Below are 13,471 nucleotides of genomic sequence, written 5' to 3'. Positions count from 1 at the left end.
ACTGTCTTTTGGCGACTTACACATATGTCCATCTGTTAAGTTCACATGCCAAGTCATAAGTTAAGATCTTTCCCTGGGGCATAAGAGTAAGGCTGTGATTGGTTTAGCTAAGCAATAAATATAGCACTGAAAATGTCATCTCTTCTGCAAGATTTTCCTTTTGCCAACACTGGATCTCATGCCTTACTTATACTAATTATACATTGATAATAGGGTTTGATAATATAGTACATATTGACCAATGCTGGTTGAATAGTAATATCTTCAAGTAGCACTACTGATGAATATCTTTGTAAGCAAAGAGACTGAATCTGTGCCAGTATTATGGATCAGTACTGTGTAATTACATTTAATCAGACAATTGCTGGGTACTTATGATGTTGTTAAAAATCACAATTTTTAGCATAGCTTCTTATTCAGCCCAAGTTTTTTTTCTTATCAGTTCATTTTACTATTTCATTCCTTTTCAAAGTTTCCCCTAAGAGCAGAAAAAAATATGGGACTGGAGTGATTATCTATACACAGCGGGTAGATCTACATGTGCCCCTATGGTACCGTAGTTATTGTGCTGTCATTTAGTACTTCCTTTTGGTGCAGTAACAGCTCGTACAGCACTGTGCTGGTGGCGCATGGTTATTTTTAGCTGCTACATCACTGTAGCAATGAGCTATAGTGAGGGAGCATGTTGCTATAGCAATGTAGCTGCAGCATTATGGTTTGTGCCCGCTGACACTACATCGCCATAGCGTGTTGCTATGGCAATGTAGCTTCTCACGTATACAAACCCAGCATGTTTGAAATAAACAACATGTATGTCCATTATAATGCTGTGGGTAGCTACACTGCATCCTTTCCAGGTGTAGCATGCATGTTAAAGACAGGCTAAGCTTTACTGGGGCACTCCTGGTCAACAAGGAACTGTGCTACGTTACAAGTTCTTCAGACTTTAAAAAAATTGCCAAATACTCTTGTATTTCCTTGGCTATTTTCATATATAATATACTGGAAAAAATAGTAAGTCTTTGGTATGGTTGTATAGAGAAGAACCAGAAGTATTTGACAATTCCAACCAGATGAATCTTTTAGCTTTTTTTGTTAATCATTGTAACACAGAAGCTGTCCAGCTTTGCATCCCTTCGTGCTGGTCAAAGAAAGCATTCATCACATTCAGAAGAAAAAAACAGTCATGGCATTTGCCTTCTGAATGCTGTCTAGCATAACAGCAGCTACATTGCTTTCTAGACATGGTGAAGTTTAGTTCCCTGGCAGCTTTGTTACACAACTGGTTTCTTTCTATTTATCGTTACTCTTCAATTTGAAACTAATTGGCAAATTCTGTTTAGAATAGAAAGTAATTCTAAAGATTTAATATTAAATAAAGCTGGGTCCTTTATGAGAGTGGTTTCCTCACTTCTCAACCCTGGCAATATGCTATGGCTCTAATTCCAGTTGAAGCCTTCCTTCATATTGCCAAGCTACTTATTACAGGAGGACCTTTGAGTGCAATTATCAACTGTATTTAATATCATCATGTTAACAATAGAACCTAATGCTGTAATAATTAACACTTGTTTATAAAAGTTATCTCAGTCTCTCAGTTCATAATCTGAAGTCTCTCTGAGTGCTCCTATTTTCAAGAACTGACTGCCATCTCATATTAGCTTTCTGATGTGGAATGAGCTGAAAACAAGCTCATTGGACCTAACATAACAACGTAAATGGACCTGGAACCTTTTACAACTATTGCTGATTTGTTTTTAACATTTTTAAGAAGGGCTACAACTGAACCATGCTGGAAAGAAGAAAAAGGTCATTGACTGGTTCTGTGAATTACAGTACCTTGTCAGCAGAGATTTTCCTTCCAGAATAATAAACTCAAAATAATGCTAACTGCAGCTGCATGGCAGTGGAGAGTACACACACTTCAGATATAAGTCTAATCATATTCACAGCTATTATTTCTGACTGGATGTCACCCCAGTTGCTTGATATTCCTAACCTTTATATCAACTACCTGGATCATGCTCCTCCCTTTCTTCCTTACCATTCCCCTCTACCTCTGCCTTTGGCTGCTTGGTATAAATGCTTGAGTATTGATATATTACTTGGGTATATTTCAATACAATCAAAATGCTTTGAAGCATAGCAAAAACTGCTGCAGAGATAAAAAAAAAAAGCTTGTCTTAGTGCTACATGAGAAATGTCTCTGTTCTTTTTAATCACCTTACTATAACACAAGAAAACCAGTCTGAATTTCATTTCACCTTATGCTCAAGAAAAAAAAAAAGCCTCCCCACCCCCTCCCCCCTAAGACAAGAAATCAGGAAATGACTATGGCAGTCTTCTTTAGGGATACTCTTAATTCATTGTTAACATTGTTTATGTAATTGAAAGGTGTTATCCGGGCAACCATAAAAAATTCAAGACAAAAAGAGTGGAAATATGATTAGTGAGAGCAAAGGTTTTAAACAAGAGAGGTTTATAATATCTAATGAACTATTCTAAGGAATTCACTAGGAATTTCCCACCAACTGTCTCTTGCTACCTTAAAACATACATGAAGCAATGTGATTGCAATAGATGAGAGAATCAAAATCACTAACTTTGTGAAGATAAGTATCAGTAAAGTTTGTCATAAAAATTATTTACTATGAATTATTTATACAGCTCTGCTAGCCCTTTGAAAAAGAAGCATACAGCATATTAATTCCACAAAATGTTGATCAGCATAATGTTTCTTCTATACTGGTCATACAAGCAGTGGGATCAAGACTCCAGGACAATAAATTGTCATCAAATGTTTTGTACATACACAAAAGAATATGGTCCAGGAAGTAATAGAATACACCCAGGATATGGATAAGGAATAAAACTGGCAAACCCAAGCCAAATATTTTCAGATATTCAAGACAGATACTCACATACTATTTTTTTCATGGGCAATTTGCCATTCAACTGTAAAAATGAATACAAAAACAAATTAAAATATAATACTGACACATAATAGTAATAAAAAGATATAAAACTCACTTTTATAATTTTTTCTCATTTGTAGTTGTGTACCAAAAAACAAATCTAATGAGAGTAAGATTTCTCTAATTCTTAATAGTACACTAGATAATTTACAGGATACAAGAATTTAGGGCTAAATAAATGTTTTGTTGGTAGAAATGGTTTAACATCCATTTGAGGGCAATTTCACTGATTGCAGAGAAGTTTTATGTCTACAACAGCATTTGGTACCAACCAGAGCAGTGGTTTTCAACTTATGATCCACAGATCCCCGGAAGGCTGTGAAAAGACGATTGATCAATCAAACATACATGAAAAACCACACTTCAAGGGGTCCTCACCTCATTCAAAATTTCCAAAGGAGTTTGTGGCTTCATTCAATTTTTTTTTCATTTGCAAATGAAAAAAGGTTGAAAACCATTGGCCAGAGTACAATTAAGACCAACAAAATTTCAGCCAGCTAGCATTCTTTCTTTGTATATTCCACTGTAGCTTCACTGACCTTAGTCAGGGTGGCCATATGTTCCAGTTCGTGAGGACAGTCCTAGATTTTGAATGTTCGTCCTGGCTGGTTGGTGAAAATTCAAATGAGGGCTCTGGAATTGCAGGTGTGTGGGGCTCAGGCCAGCAGGGAAGGGGAGTAGCGTGATGCACCAGGCAGACCCACTGCCCTACCAGACAGCAGTGCCTCTGACTCTGTGCCTCTGCCACTGCCTGCAGCAGTGCTGTTGACTTGGGGGTGAAGGCAGTGTTCCAGATGTCCTGGATGTCCCAGATTTTTTTATGGTCACTCTAACTTTAGCAGACTTTTGCCTATATATACACTAGAAAAGAATTTAGCCCATAGTATTTTTTTCCTGCATAAATCCAAAAACTGTAACCTATTCTGCTACAAAGTAACAAATTAGTTAAGTGCAGATAGGAGAACAATTTAAAATTTTTTCAAATGGCTACACCCTAAGCTACTATCAAAAGGGAATATATTTTGATTAGAATTATCAAGAGAAACCCTTTTCTACAAGGAAGTTTCTTGCAGTTAAGTTACAGTTTAAGAAGACTGTAAAAGCAGAACATTTTTTTCCAGCTGCCTTAAAAATTGGAACTAAATAAACCATGGGTGCTTACGCTCTGGCCCATGGGCCAAATTTGGCTCACAGAGCTACCGCATCTGGCCCATGGAGTTTCCCATTGGTCAGGAAATTCAGCAGTGGGGAAGCAGTGACAATTAATACTGCCACCTTCCCCGCTGTAATATTCCTATACGCCATGCTCCCTTCACCCTGTAAATACTGGTTCAGGCTGAACCACACCTCCTTCTCCCTGTGGGGCTAGGTCATTCCCCCATCCCCTGCATGGACAGATTGGGACTGGGCCATGTCTCTTTATTCCTGTGGGACAGCCAGATCTGGCTGGGCCACACCCCTGTCCTCTTCCTCTACACAGATGGATTAGGGCTGGGCTGTCCTCTGTCTCCTTTCATGTAGCTGGATGGGACCCCGCCAAACCTGCCCTGAGTGCCACATCAGGACCATCAGCTGCATCTGGTCCACAGCTGAACTGGGCACTGCCCATCTGGCCCACTGATCTGGCACCACTGCAATAAACATATAAGCAAAAAAACAAATAAAAAAAGATGACAAAAACGATAGGATAAATGGAGTTTAGAGACAGTTTTATGGTTTCTGCTGCTTTTCTTGCAGTATTTCCTTTTTGTCGTAACAAATGGATATTCAAGGTTAATAAGAATGAAAAATCACTGCTAAACAATAATCATAATTAATCCATTTATTAAAATTGAGAATATATTATGTATTTCCTCAGTAATTTCTTGTAATTTAACATTAATTAATTAAGTAGTGTCCAATTATTATAAATTTTTCCTAATGAATTAAAAAGTGTCTGCATTGCACTTCCGTTTCTGAATATGTTTATAAAATGGAACATTAGATGTTTTTCATTTAAACCTTGTTGATTCTACTGAAACACCCCTAATAGAACTGTTTTGCATTTCAAATGATATCTGCTCATTGAAATTCAAAAAAAGGGTTCAATCAGAATATGATAGCAATCAAATTGCAATACTCAATGACGAGGTTTCCAGGCTGACTTCATTAGTAGCCTACCATGGTATTCAAGATGCTACTAGTTTTCTATTTGTTTGTACAACAATTATAGAGAACATTGAGACAGTCTAAAAATGAAATAAGACTAATTAAAAGTTTCAGTTAGATCTGTGTGCTCTCCCCTCCATTTTTTTAAACTTATTTTTTGGTAAGCTATTATAAATGAGCTTATGTAGGGGAGGATACAAACAGTTAACATACCTGATATACATAATTGTTTCCAGTCTATAAAACTGTATTCAGTATATCGCATATTTTTATCATCAAATACCTTATACCTGTAGTCTAGGGCTGGGTGAAAAGCAGTTTTCGCCCCCCCTGCAAATGTTACCATTTAAAAAAAATTGTATCCTACATTTAATTTTAAAAATATCCATGGATTTTAAAAAATGGTTAAGGTAAATGAAAGCCTTTTTTATCTATCTGAAATCCTTTAAAGAATAGTTTGAGTAGAGAAAATTTTAAAACTAATTATTACCTAAAACTATTTAAGTTTTTATTTGCATTTTCTGATGAAAAGAGATGTAATAAAAGTATCAACCTGTGTGTCTATGATTAAATAAAAGAAGTCATGAACACTTGTGCTGACGCCATATTTACTTCTAATTTCTCTCAAGCATATGTACTGTCATTATTGTTATTTCCATGAAAATTTTTAGATTTGAGCTGTCAAAAAATCAAGCAAAATGTTAATTCCGTCCCATAGATTTCCCTTTCAGAGGCAAAATTCAAGTAATGAGGAAAAGCTCAAAAGGTAAGTGCACTGTAAGAATATTCCTTAGTGCAGTTAGGGATTAAAAAGTGAGCTCTTGTGAATCACCTTATATAGATAGGGCATTCACAACAGGTTTCCTTTCCTATTTTGGACTTGGTTATTTTGAGAAATGATGCAGGAGAAATCAAAAGGTTAAATCCAGTAAGAACTAAATTTTTTACAATGACATTTATCAGACAGTGCAAAAGACAGGCAGTTATAAGGCCACAGTTTCATCTGATGTTGTGGCTATTTTTTATTAATATTACTCTATCCATACGTATCTTCATTTTTCTAAATCAAGAAAAAAAATTAAGAGATATTCTTAAGAAAACAATTAATCAGGTAGTAAGACATCTTTTAGTGGCATGAAATAGAATTGCACTTCTAGCTTTTGATTTCATTACTGCGCACATGAGTGCACACACACACACACACATGCACGCACACACACACACACATTGCACTTCTAACTTTTGATTTCATGGTGATATATAAATTGCCATGAAACCAAAAGCTAGAAGTACATTTCTACTCCATAAGTGACTAAAAATTGTCACTTATCATTGATATTTATAGTCAAATTATACATTAAAATAATATCAAATATGCTTCACTTGTTGGACTGGAGCTTTGGTAATAAGATCAAGTTTCACATACAGGTCCCTAGTTCAAATCATACTCAGGTTAATAACGACTGATAATCATTGGACTCTAACCCTTAAACTTCATTTGAAATATAGGCAGAGAAAAAATAACCAAACTACCTTCTCAGATCAAGAAATGGTCTCTGTCTATCAGGGTTTATGCACATCATTGGAGGAAGCTAATGATATCCATAATATTTCTAACCTGAGGATAGACAATGTGTGTCTCTTTCTCTTTTTTTCCCTAAAAATAAAGTTTTGTAGCAGTTTAGAAGAGTTTCAATAATGCATTTGAAAATATTTTACTTAGTTTTATTTTTTAAAGGAATGACCAAAGTGATGCACAAATCATTTTACTGGAACCCACTGGAACTATTACAACCTAATATGAAAATCTTTATTTAAGATCCTTCAAAAATGTATATCAATGAGAGACAAGCCCCCAAAGAGTTTTTCAAGCACACCATGATGTGTCTTTTTAATATTTGCATTCCTCATATAATTGAATTGATAATTGATTTAACTTTCTCAGAAGCAGAAAGACAAAAAGTTTCAGGTAAAAGGCTAAGAAAGATGAGAAATAACACTATAATGTCCTAAAGGGGAAAAAAATGAAATTATATTTCAGTGAAAATGAGCACAGTTACAGTGGAGAATTCATTTTAGGTTCAGAACTGGCTCTTGTGAAAATGGTAGAGTGCTTATAAGAAGTATATAAGTCTACTAAGTATTGTTAATCATTGAAAGTCTATTGGCAGAATTCTGTTTCACCTGTTGGATGACCAAAGAGCAGCTTGTCATCACCTCTAAATTACTTGACAAGTGTAGGAACTCTTTTATTACACCCTCTGGACAGATAAAATTACAGGTGAAAGGCAAGAATTTTTGTGGGTAATATCTTTTTTGATACCAACTGTACGGGTGGTATAGACACAGGCAAACTTTTGCCTATTACAACTACCTGTACTCAGGCCTTTGAGACAGAATCAGACACAGCTGAGCTAAATAGCATATATTATAGGTGAATTCTTCATTGTAAAAGACTGGCATTGTATTGATACACAACTTATCTCACTCTGCCATTTTCTAGCAAATAATAACTCTTTCAGTCCAAGGATGGACACACCTGAGTTTGCAACCCCTTCAGCGAAAATGTGGATTTCTTTGGGAGAGCTTTTTCTAGGTTTCCAAAAAAATGGTATTTTATACTGCATGCCAAGAGGTTTTTTTGGGGTTTTTTTTAAGTTTAATTGAAGGTGTGTGAATTGCCAAATCCAGCATTGGGTACACTATGTTCTGTGACAATGAAAAATATAAAACAAGTGCTATTTATAAAGATAGATGATGTGGATTCTGAGGAGGGAAGAAGTATAGCTGCAGAGTTCCAGCCAACTTAGAAGTAGAACATGGATTTAATAAATCATAGACTATCTAAAAACCTACAATTCATGCAACGTTACTAGGAAAGTCACTAGGATATGCAAATAAAATATATCAATGAAACAGAAAATTAAATGGATTGGGTGCATCCAGAAGAGTGTCATTGTGCAGTATGTGGTGCTGCAAGCACATTTGCAGCACCGCATACCGCACAGTCCAATTCTTTCTGCACTTCAAGGGCGCACTGCACAAGCATGTGCTGCACCGGGGGGCAGGGGCTCATGGTTTTTTGTTGACCTCTGCATATCCAGGGGTTAAACAAAAAAAAAAAAAACAGAAAAAAAACCTGAGCAATGCAAGCTCAGCCAGTGCACACTGCTGAAAAGTGGAGCCGGCTTGCCCAGAGTCACACTCTGCTGTCAACCAGGCTCCGTGTGGCAATTTCATCATGGCTGCAGCCCTGGGAGGCACCCAGGACTCCAAGTAAGGATGCTGGGGCTAGCACAGTGCTGGTCCCAGCATCCCCTACCCCACCTGATATAACTTGCCACATGCCAAAGCACACGTGGCGCAAGCATTCCCCGGGAAACAAAAGTGGCAGTGTGAGGTGCACCGATGCTACTTTTCCCTGGGGAACCAAACATCCATGGGGAAAAAATGTCCAAATATCTGGACACACCCATTGAAACCATTTTTGAATCATAACCACATACATTAGTACCTATGACTTAGAAGTTGAGCAGGTAGTACCTGAAATTTAAAAACAGAATAAAGAGACCCACCTGATGAAATCCGCAATCTATAGTGTCAAGAATTTACTAAAATGTTTTCATGTTTCATATTCAACAATATTTTAGATCACTAAGCAAACAGATATGTTGAAAACAATGGCTAAAATAATAGGAGGATAAAAATCAGGAACTATTATATGATAAACAATAGTAGAAAGCAACCAAATCAAAATTAAAATTTTGGGAGTAGATGACTACTGAGTAACTTATCTTTATCTTGAGGAAAGTGAACCCAAAAATTCTTGATCTACACATAGAAAAGGAACTTAATTGAGGTTTATGAGCATTGTTAGGTTTATGAGCATTGTGAGAGCATTCTAAGAACTTGCACCTACATAGCTATACGAGGACTGTATCTGACCTGTGAGATAAAGAGCTGAGTTAGACCAGGAAAGAAATTTTAAAGAAAGAAGTCTAAATCCAGTGTTGCTTTATATCAGCAAGATTTTATATTTTACTATAAGAGCAATGGTAAAAGAAATGGGGACATACACATCTCCTGTGTGACATGGGTGGATTTCCAGATCTGGAATCTTTGGTGCAATGAAAGATATCAGCACACTGAGAATTTTCAGTCTCCTGTGAGAGTGAAGTTCTATACACATCCCTTCTAAAAGAAACCATGACACAGTCCTCCAGCATACCAGCATGCTTTGCTCCCATCACTCTCCTCTGCATAGGTTCAGGGAGACAGTGTGCCGTGCAGGCTGAACACTTGCTTTTGCCAAATTCACAGTCTCCACACTGTGCTGCATGGAGACAGACTGCAATGCAGTCTGGGTCAGCCAATCAGGGCTGCTTGTGCACTGCTGTCATTGGTCACTAGGCAGACTGAGGAGCCAGCAGACCATACTGAGATGTGTGCATAGCCCTCTCCCACCTCCTGCTCTTCAACCATTTGGCATTTAAACATTTGTTCAGGTAAGTATTTTTTACTATGAAAACAAACCCAGGAGAGTTCAAGCTGAACATGTGTCAGCTTGAAAAATTGCTAAGGCTTGTGATTAAAACTGAGAAATACCCCAAAACCAAGCCAACACATTCCAGGAAAAAATAAATATTCTGATCAAATTTAAGACACCTTTTCCTCTGAAGAAAAGGAAAAGCCATTTGTCTACATGAATGAATGAGCCCATCCAGAAATGATATAATTACGGAGCTTGTAACTGAGAGGTAAGGACTCTGCTCACAAGTTCACTAAAACCTTTTCCACTTTCCACCATGGGCACTGTACCAGGGAGCTTAGGGCACCAGTTACTTTAAGAGGAGGAAAGCCTTCTGAGAAAGCTTAGGCAGCAATCAGGGGGAACACCTGACCAGCAAGGGATTGGGCTTAGGATCTATATAAGCCCTGGTCCAGAGCTGGGCAAGCAGTCTAGCCCTGGAGGCTGATGTAAGACAGCTGATATGAGACAGCCTCTTAATGAACACCAAGAATGCCCATGGGTAATACAGCCTTAGGACTGGGGTAACCCTGGTACGGGGGACCAAGGGGAGTTAGAGACCCCAGCAATTGATGGTTAGTGGGGGCTGTGAGAAGGATAAAGTCCAAATAGGCCTGAATCAGTGCCAGAGGCCTGGGATTAAGGCTAGAGCCCAGGAACAGGGCAGAGGAAGGACAGAGAGGCCTGGCAGTAAGGCCAAATCCTGGGAGTTGGGCAGAGAAGGAGCTAGAGAACCCAAAGCCCAGGGTGGGGCTGAGATGGATGTAACTAGAGAGTCCAGGGTCAGAGTGGGGCTGAGAGGATGAGGATAGGAAGCCCAGAGCAGGCCTAAGATAGGGCCAGAAAGCCCAGAGCCCAAGGATGGGTTGAGAGAGTAAGGTGGTTCTGGGCCAAGGGACCACTAGATTGATTGGTGGTAATTAATTGATTGGTAACATCTGCAAAGCTTGGACATGGCTAAAAGTGGAGAAGAGGAGGCCACAAAATTAGCTCTTAAGACAACGAGCAATTAGAGCCTAGCTTATGAGTGAATGAGATCTCAAGTATTCCTGGGACAGCCTCCCATTCCAAACTACATGTTAACACCAAGGCATGGCAGGAAACCAGAAGGGGAAGATGCTTATGAGGAAGGGTAAAACAGGGGCTGAGTAGCCACCAGGTGGCATCATGGCCACCCTTGGGGCTAGCCTTTGTTACAGACACATATTAAATGCTTTGCTTCCCTCCATCCCCCACCATCAGGAACCCGGGGCAAGGGCAATGGGAAAGGCTTCTCTTCAGCCTCCTCCACAACTGGGGGTGGAAAGGGCAAGGGCCCCACCCCCTAACCTAGACCACTGGTACCTGAGTGGACCAGATGCACTACATCAGCCAGCATGCCCACTCAGCTTGTGCCTGGCCTTAGCCCTGGCCCCACCAAGGTGGCCACCCAGCAAGGGAACTGCGGCTATGCACAGGTGTCTGCAGGGTGACCCACAGTCATGGAGGCTGAACCCTCCACTGCCAGCCCTTCTGGCTTGGGCAGTGGGTGCCCCTTTCCAGCACTCACCTGCAGGCAAGGGGTGAAGTGCCAACTACACAAGCAGAACCTGAACTTTGAGACCTGGGTTCAGGCTGTTGCCCTGTGGTCCTGGGTGCACTGTTCCACCCCCACAGCCTCCACCTTATAGATACATAGATGTTAGGGTCGGAAGGGACCTCAATAGATCATCGAGTCTGACCCCCCGCATAGGCAGGAAAGAGTGCTGGGTTTAGATGACACCAGCTAGATGCTTATCTAACTTCCTCTTGAAGACCCCCAAGGTAGGGGAGAGCACCACCTCCCTTGGGAGCCCATTCCAGACCTTGGCCACTCTAACTGTGAAGAAGTTCATCCAAATGTCTAGTTTAAATCTGCTCTTTGCTAGCTTGTGGCCATTATTTCTTGTAATTATTTCTTCTCCAACCAGAACCTGTACACCTGAGAACCAACCCATGGCGGAATGGGTGAAGGTCCCCTCTGGGTGCAAAGCCAAGAGAAAGGCCCGGGTGCAGCTGGAGCCCTCTGAAGTGGACAATGTCTCTCTCCCCCAGGACCACCACATAGAGGGAAAGAGGGGCCCAGCTTCCAAGGGCCTCCCCAGCTGTGCCCGACACCCCACCCCTGGGAAAGATAAAATGGGTAATCTCAGTGGAGGAGGCTTGAGGGCTCCTGGCCATCCCAAGCAGGAGCCCATGGATGAGGCTTCCCACTCCTCTGGCCAGGGCCTACCCCCCAAGACCACAGGCACCAAGACTGAGGCCTTGGATGACCCAACGGTAGATCTGATAGCAAAGCCCTCTCCCTCCAACAATCTGGGGGACACGGGATCCCTGGGGCTCACCTCAGTGAGTCCTGAGGGGAGAGGTCCTCTCTCCCAGGACTCCAAGACAGGCACCAATGTCACCCTGGTGCCTGATGGCTCTCTCCCCCCGCCCCCAAAATACCTTGCTACCAGCCCACCCTATGGTCCCCTCTCTGAAAGGCCAGTCTTGTTTGGGACCCCACACAGACCCCCTGGGATTCCATCTCTGCCCTGCAATCATGTGAAGGAGTCCCACCCCCAAACCCCTGCCCTTTCCCAAGGGAATGTAGAGCTCTCCCAATCTGAATCAAAGTCTGGGGCCTTAACAAAACAAGGGGGTTCAGACAGTGCCTATGGAGCCCATTGAACTCCAGGGCCATAGATTTCATAGACATTGGGGCTGGAATGGACCTTGTAAGATCTTTAGGTCCAGCCCCCTGCCCAGAGGGCAGGAAGTCATCTAAGGTCAAAGGATCCCAGCAAGATAAGCATCCAAATTCTTAAAAGTGTCTAGAGTAGGTTCTTGCACCACCTCTGGGGAGAGTCTATTCCAGGCCTTGGGGGCTCAGACAATAAAGAAGTTTTTCCATATGTCCAGCCTAAAATGGTCTTGCATGAGTTTGTGACAAACCTGTGCTAGCTATCCCTCAGAATGTTACCTTCTTTTAGCCTGTCAAGAATGGTTTCTTTGACATTTTTTTCCAAGATCTTTCCAGGGACTGAGATCAAACTGATCTTCTTTCCTCCCTTTCTTAAAGATAGGCATGACATTGGCCCCCTTCCAATCCTCAGGTACTTCGCCTGAGCACCACAATTTCTCAAATATCCTTGCCAATGGCCATGCTATGATGTCTGCCAGTTCCTTTAGCACTCTTGGGTGCAATCTAGGAGGACGCCTGAGAACCGGTGAGCTCTGTAGAGCCTGTGGACCCCAGGGACAGTCCCTAGGGGTGAACTACTTGCATTCCTTGAATTTGAGTGCAGCTGGAGGCCCACCAGCAAGCTACAACTCACCTTGTACTGCTGGGGAGATTTTGACTGTGTCCTCGACACCATGAGGGTGCTGGTAGAGGAAGGCAAAAGGCCCAAGTGATGCAAGGCCTGGATCTATAGGTGGACCCTCAGTTTTATAGATGCCCTCTATGCCTATGGGAGGGTGCTGCATGATCTGGAGGCCCCCATGCCAGCTGTTGAGGCATGTGAGGCACCTGCCGAACCATCTGCTCCACTCCTCCAGCCATGAGGTTGTTTAAGATCACAACCGTCAGTGTCCATGGCTGCAGGAAGGATCTCCAGAGATGCTGGGTGCTCTCCTTCCTTTGGAGGAGGCAGGTACCCATGGTATGTTTAGAGGAGACCCTCATGGATCTGGCTGATCAGTCTAACTGACAGTTGGAGTGAGGAGGCAGGGTCTTTTTTAGTCACCTCTCAGCCACCTCTGGGTCTGAGTGCAGGGGCTGGTCCTAAACCATCACGCCAGGCCATTTCCATGCATG

This window comes from Alligator mississippiensis, chromosome 2 (genome assembly GCF_030867095.1).
Source record: "Alligator mississippiensis isolate rAllMis1 chromosome 2, rAllMis1, whole genome shotgun sequence".
NCBI classification, from domain to species: domain Eukaryota; kingdom Metazoa; phylum Chordata; order Crocodylia; family Alligatoridae; genus Alligator; species Alligator mississippiensis.
Note: the sequence above shows the minus strand (reverse complement) of the source record.